Source organism: Palaemon carinicauda, chromosome 2, assembly GCF_036898095.1.
Source record: "Palaemon carinicauda isolate YSFRI2023 chromosome 2, ASM3689809v2, whole genome shotgun sequence".
NCBI classification, from domain to species: domain Eukaryota; kingdom Metazoa; phylum Arthropoda; class Malacostraca; order Decapoda; family Palaemonidae; genus Palaemon; species Palaemon carinicauda.
In genome coordinates this window covers 135,985,015-135,992,528 of record NC_090726.1, presented here as the reverse complement: position 1 = coordinate 135,992,528, position 7,514 = coordinate 135,985,015, and the positions used below count along the sequence as shown (strand labels likewise).

Genomic DNA, 7,514 nt, shown 5'->3' with positions numbered 1-7,514 from the left:
GGTTCCAGCAGGGAAAGCAGCCCTGCAAGAAACGAGAAATTGAGTAGATAATAAACTAAAGGAGGGAAAATAACGTAAGTCATATACAATAAATAACAAAGTGAAAACAATGTTGCAACTTTTAAACTTCTAAAGTTACATCGATCTCTGGTTAGGAGAATCCTTTCGTAAGCTGATCACATCATGAATAAAATTAAACGATTACAGAAGAAAAAGGTTAATCCAAATGTAGGTCTTGGGTAAATCTGTAATAATTACGTGTTGGACGGTATAATCTGGGAAGCACTAAATGCAAAGGATGATCACAACTATGGAAAACTTGAAACCTCATACATAATGAACTAGTAAATTGCTAATTGAACAAACGTACCAGAAATATATCATAAGGTTTTGCCAATCAGTTTAAGAAGAAAGGTGGCTGCTAAAAACCATTATCAATTTCACTTATAATGTTTCCTGAGAGTTTCTGATTACAAAAGAGAAAATGTAAATAAAAGAGCCCAAGACGCATGCTTTCTTGAATAAGTAAATAAACGATGAAATAGTTGAACATTGGTTTGTATGGTATTTTCTAAACTAAAACAGCATACAGAATAACATATGTCCGCAGACATTCATTCATCACTACATTATACTGATGTTCGAATGCTTCGAACAAAGGTCGAGTATTTTTTAAGACTGAATATACAAATCGCAAAGAAAGGCGGATCAGGGTTAAAGACTCGACTTTGATTGGTGAAGTTAAAAAATCTAAATCAAACAGTATAAACATGGAAGAGAAAAAAAATATAACAAGAAGATAGGGGAGAAAATAAAGGAAATGGTTACGAGATTGTACTTTGATTTCTCAAGGGAAGTCAAACTATGAAAACTCGATGAAACTTAAATGTCCTTAGTTTATATTGGCCTTAGAATGATGCGCGAGATTTATTGTAGTGCTTGTCGGGCCTTGCACAAAATTAGCATTCAGGGAAACATTTCAAAATTCTATAGGGGGAACTATTCAAAGAGAAAGAGCTACCCTCGTTGTCAAAAAATTCCAGAATGCTCTGTCGTTACAGCTAAGAGAAATATTTATTAATAAACCTGAGAGAGAGAGAGAGAGAGAGAGAGAGAGAGAGAGAGAGAGAGAGAGAGAGAGAGAGAGAGAGAGAGAGAGGCGTATAAACACTCGCAAATTCCCCGCCACGCTTGTCACAGCAGCTGTTTTCCTAAGTAAAATATATGTAAGGACAGCTATATATCATCACTTCCTGTCTTTTAGGTCTTTAAAGAAGAACCGATTGAATAATTATCAAACTCCTAGTTTTACCTTGATGACAATTAATCTTGGATGGAAAACAAAACTGACCGGTTGGGATTAAATTAGAAAAGAAAAATTTCATGAATAACATCCTTAGTTTACTGTTATATATTACTTAAATGAGGATTCACTGCATTCGATATGTTGAAATAAAAAGGAAAAATTAGTATTCTTCCAGTTTATAATAAGTCTATTTATATCCTGCTTTTCCAACTTGGGTTGTAGCTTAGAAAGTAATAATAATAATAATAATAATAATAGTAATAATAATAATGATAATAATAATAATAATAATAATAATAATAATACCATTTGCTTAACGATCCTAGATGATAATATTATCACACGAAAGGTAGAAACATTCATTTTGAAGATTATGGACTTGCAAGTAAATTCACCCTTTAAACAGCTGTTTTTATCATTACTTTTATTACTGAGAAATCTTGTGATACTAATGAGAACTCAAAAATAGTTTTATGTTTCCCCTCCTCTACAGATTCGTACGGACAAAACAATTTGCCTTCATATAACTGGGATAAAAATGTATACGCCAAACCTGTAGAATCACTACAAAATGGTTGATAACAAAATTATACAGTCTGCATTAATGTTATAAACACAACTCATATAGTATCAATATTTAGAGACTACTAAAAGTGAACAATTTCATAATTCCAATATCGATTAAAAACAAATTAGATATATGATTATTGATAACTCCCCACTTTCTTTGTTGTTTTCAATTTTTTTGTAAATTTAAGGAACAAAGACCACCGATTCTAATCACTCATGAATCAATATATTTAGTATTCACCAACATAAATATAAATTTCATAATATAAAATGTAGTGATACACAAGTTTAATTCCATTTTTTTCGGGACACAACTAATGTTTAAAAAAAAACATGTCACCTCTTTAAAAACATAAAAACTTCTAAAATCATTTCTCGGCACTTTTTGAATCACAAACAACGAATTGTTCAAAACTAAATCATGTGGTACATCTAAATGGATCACTTGGGTTACCGTCTTTATGTTATTACACGCGAACCAGCAACACTGATCATTGCCCTGTATGAACTACAAAACTATTTCGCGAGAAACACCATGTTCGGGTGTCTGCGGGACACAGCTTTTGACAACGTTTCTCACCAACAGAACAGCTTCCGTGAGGAGAGGAAACTTCTTCCCAAAATAGCCGTACATGATGCCAGTTTATGATGCCACTAGGGTTCCTTTCCCGTTCCCGCATGATTCAAAATAAACAAAAAAACTCATTGGTCAACGACCCGTTCAACCTAGGTAACCGTACAACCCATACGACAACAAATAAACACGTAGAAAAGGAAGTCTTACCGCGGCGTGTAGCCTAGGAGACTAGTGGCAGCATGCCTTTACCTGGCACCGGGTACAGCTGTCGGCCACGAGTGAATGCCAGAAGAGGAACGATGGCCGAGGGGAGGAAGACTGAATCAGTGAGAGATGAGGGGGGAAGGAGGGGAGGGGGTGGAGAGGATGGGTATGAAACCCCATCTGGCACCAGAACGGAGGGTACTTGCGGGGGAGGAAATTGTCCTGCTTGCATACGAGATTAACTCTCTGAAATTTAATCAACCCAGTTCGGAAGAAACTGATGGCTACGATACAAACATTTTGTTTTATTTTAAATGACTGATAAACGGTCAACCATTTCTTACAAACTCTATAGATTGTATTAAGCTTATGCTATTCACCTTCTCTGATATCCTTAAGTTATCTTATCAATGGATCGATGTCATTCACCTGTTCTTAATTTTCCTATTCTCCTTTTTAAATTAAAAAAAGAGTACAAGACAATATTGACGCTCAGGGTATCAATGATGCTAAAGATTTTATTACAAATTCCAACCCCACCACCCGCCCAAAAAAAAACATTTCCGGCCCCCGGCTAAGGATTACAGATGTCAGTCTACATGACATCAACTGACGTCAGTTGAACGCAACAGCTAAAAGAACTTTGAAATTTTAGAGAATTAAAGTGTCCTCGAGCTGTTGTACTTTATCGAATATTATTTCCTATAACTTTTTTTTTTTTGTGTGTGCGTATTTCTCAACTATCGCTCAAGACCTTCATGTCCCTCTCCCTAAGGAAAGCCACGGTGCGCTGTAAGACAGAAGATTTGTACGTCATGTAATTTTTTTTATTTGATTAATCATTTGGCGTAGTCTGTGTTAATTGTCAAATCCACGTTATCATAACACTCGGTAAACAAAAACAAAAATAAGTTTCCAACTTCTTGAAAGACATTATACCATTAATCCCTCTAACTCCATGTGGTAGCTTGTTATACAGTCTTGGTGCCGCATATCTGAAAGCTCTAGTACCCATAATCAAGGTGCATTTCAGCTCTAAAAGCTTAAAACCATTCGACAAGATTTATTGGCTGCATGGTGTGTAGCAAATCCTTTAAACATTTAGTATATCCAGGTCTAATAACTTGATGAGTCATCACATGTATCTTATATATCATTCTAGCTTTGTTAAGCAGACAGCGTAGCTCAATCAGTGCAGGGGTAATGCTTTCTCGGAGGTCAACATCCCCTATCAACATTGCTCCTATACTTCTATGTTTTGTAACTCCCTAAGTTGTACTTCGGGTTAATTGTACTAGATGGAGTTGGGGTCGCATATTCTGGTAATAACATCGTTAATCACAAGTTTCTTAACATAGCATTCATCCATATACCTATTCAAAAAAGCAATGTTTCTGGGATGATATCCAGTGAGTTTTACAATCACGAACTATAGATATTGGAACCAAATTGTCATTTATATTCATTTTGGTGTCACCAAGGTTTCTAAATTTGTTTTTCTTTCCCGCCACCAAAAATTAAGTTTTATTTTCCTCTAATTCTGTTTTTTTTTTATGTCATCCATTCCTTGACGTTAATTACAAGAACTTACTTTAAATACTCAGCTGTATCATCAATATAATTTATCGAGAAGTAAAATTGTTTATCATCTGGGAATAGCTTAAAATTTACTCCATGTGTCTGTAATACTTTTGAAAGGCTAATGGTATAAATATAAAATAGAATCAGACACAATGTAATTCTTTGAAACGCCCATTATCTTCAAGGTTCATAAGAAGAAAATGAATTCAAAATCCGTACACAGCACTTTCTTATGCAAATAATCATTGAATATTTGAAAGCTTCATCATTACAACCAATGGATATCATATTTTAAAATTAGTTCATGCACAACAGTGCCAAAAGCAGCACTAAGACCAAGTAAGATCTAGATGCCACATTTGCTTCGTCCATCATTTCCAATTGATCATTTACAACAAAATATACTGCTATCTCCATAAGATATTATTTCATATGTGCCGATTGATTATCCAGGCAATCCTTATATTCTTTCCAAATTAGTTACTAATGATTGTTCAAGAATTACACATTTTTGCACTTTTATCATGAAAGATAAATTCAAAAGAGGTCTGCAGAAACTTAAGTCCTGATAGTTGAGATACTAAGGCTAGAGAGATACTAGGTCCGTTGACTGGCCAGCCACCACACAGAACTACATTGGATCCTTCGTCTACACATGCACCGAATAATCCGGCCTATTCTTTCCATACTCTCCACTGTCTTCATACACCTGACAACGTTAAGATTACCAAATAATTGTTCTTCGATCAAGGGGTTAACTACTACACTATAATTGTCCTATGGCATTGGCTACTCTCCTCTAGTAAGGGTAGAAGAGACTCGAGATATGGTATGCAGCTCTTCCAAGAGAAGGGCACTCCAAAATCAAACCAATGTTCTCTAGTCTTGAGTAGTGTCATAGACTCTGTACCATGGTCTTCCACTGTTTTGGGATAAGATTCTCTTGCTCGAGGATACATTCGGCCACATTATTCTATCATATTGCTCTTTCTCTGTTCTCTATTGAAGTTTTTATAGTTTATATATGAAACATTAATTTTATTGTTGTTACTGTTCTTAAGATATTTTATTTTAATTGTTAATTACCTATCTTGTAGTTTACTAATTTCCTTTCCTCACTGGGCTATTTTTCCCTGTTAGAGCTTTAGGTTTCATAACATATTGCTTTACCAGTTAGGGTTGTAGTTTGGCTAATAATAATAATAATAATAATAATAATAATAATAATAATAATAATAATGATAATAATAATAGCTTTAAGAAATTATATAACTATACCCACTTCCTTGGGTTTAGGATCGACGTCAATGACCTTAAATGTCAGGATGCCAGGAAACCTCAAATCAATCAATCAATCATATTTAGGAAACTTAGGCTACACTCACTAATATTAGTATTTACTATGATACTTATATTTCACGCCACTTATACAACCCATATATTTTTCCAACTGGTTATCTTGTACTTCTTATGCATTTCTCGCCATTAATATTGCTGCAAATCATTGGGTTTTGGGTTTCCCCCCATCCAAAATACTACGGTTTCCTAGTGGTATCCCTCATATTGTTTTCATAAGGAAAATTCATTAACGGGTGGTTTGCCCCAATATTCAGTCAGGAATGGATAAAACACAAGATGGCGAGTAGGAAAAATATGTGGTTCATGTATTTGGTAGAAATTAAAGTTACATGAGTTATCAGTGCTAGAGTGCGGACGTGTTTTGTCGAGCTCTGCTATTGATGCCCTGAGTCATGTTTTAGCTTTGTGTTTCTCGCTTAGAATATCATTGAAAAGATATTAGTTAGTCTTATGGAGAAACCTAAGTGATAAGAAACAGTACACCATGTCTGCTCCTAACTATATCTGCTTCAAATGTAATGAAACGGATGGAGAACGAAAAAAAATGGATAGTATGTGATTGTAAAAGACTCTACCCTAAGAGATGTGTTTATATAGTGACAGCCATCAGTTAGAATGAACGGATTAACCTAGACTGGTTATGCCCACACTGTGTACGTGAAGCCAGACAAAACAATTTAGTAATATCAAAATTAAAGGAAGATGTAAACATGAGTAATCTGGCCCTGAACGAACAAGATGCAAAAATAGATGACCTGGAAAACAAACTTGCGAACCTTAGCACAGACGCAGCAAATTCCACCCAGACCACCGACCTCACTGAGAAAGTTGACATTCTTGCCATGAATATAGAATCAATTAAAGCAACACTTCAAATATTGATAGACCCAAAATCGGAGAAACCGAAATTTGCTGACAAAGTTAAGGAAAAAAATCTGTTGATAATTAAATCAACAAATGCAACAACTGAAATTACTGAAAGAAAAAGTGGGGTTGAACAAGCACTTAAAGGCATTCTTATACTTAGCACGAGGTCAACTACAAATGGAAATGTTGTTGTAAACTTTGCAAACAATATGATCAGAGAAGAGGCGGTAAACAAAATTCAGACATTGGTGGCTGACAGTGAATCGCGAAAGAATGGTATTTTTATTTTAAAATAAATTTTTAAATATACTTACCTGGTAGTTACATATGTATAGCTTAATCTCGCCAATTCGTCGCGCGCACGGCAAAAATTCAAAATTCGCGGCAATCGCCGACAGGTGAGCAGGTGGTCATACCTGTGCGCCCTCTAACCAGGTACCTGGAACCATTCCCATAAGTCCTCAGAAATTCCATGCCCCTGTTTTCAGAGGGGAGGAGGGAGGGACCTTTTATATATGTAACTACCAGGTAAGTATATTTGAAAATTCATTTTAAAATAAAAATACTATTTTTAAATATGTAACTTCCCTGGTAGTTACATATATATAGCTGATTGACATCATTGGTGGTGGGTAGAAAACCGCAACACCGTCGGGAATTCGTAGAATTATTAATCGCTACAAATTTACTGTATCAATAATCTGGTTCCTACCTGATAAGGAAGCTGGCTTTATAGTTTTCTTGCCTCATTTGTCTGCATTCCTTGAGAGACCCAGCGATCCACCCAGGGGGCTGTAGAAAGTCTCTGTGGGGCTGTCACATGGTCCTTGACCTTAACATGACTAGACCACCAACCTTACTATCCTGGCATAGCCATGGACAATGATCTGACTACCTGACCCATTAACACACTAAAAACACATTCTATAAAACCTAACTTAGACTTGCATCCCCGGCCGTGGAAGGTTGCAGCACCCTTCACAGACGACCTATGAGAACAAGTTCAAGAAAAGGTAAGGGTATAAACAAGGTTATAGGTTAGAGGCAGTA

The 7,514-nt window shown here is 35.5% G+C and overlaps 1 protein-coding gene across 4 annotated transcripts in view; it reads right to left on the bottom strand.

Moving 5' to 3' along the window:
* Positions 1 to 7,514, bottom strand: part of LOC137622091 (SET domain-containing protein SmydA-8-like) — a 52,705-nt gene that overhangs the window by 27,734 nt on the left and 17,457 nt on the right. Inside the window, exon 1 of one of the 4 annotated variants that reach the window (XM_068352568.1) lies at positions 2,661 to 2,766. The exons of 2 other annotated variants lie outside the window; for them this stretch is intronic. The gene's annotated coding sequence lies outside the window, so the exon portion shown is untranslated. Of the gene's footprint in view, positions 1 to 2,330; positions 2,467 to 2,660; positions 2,767 to 7,514 lie in introns of those variants that run through there. One more of the 4 variants, XM_068352572.1, reaches the window with a different exon arrangement.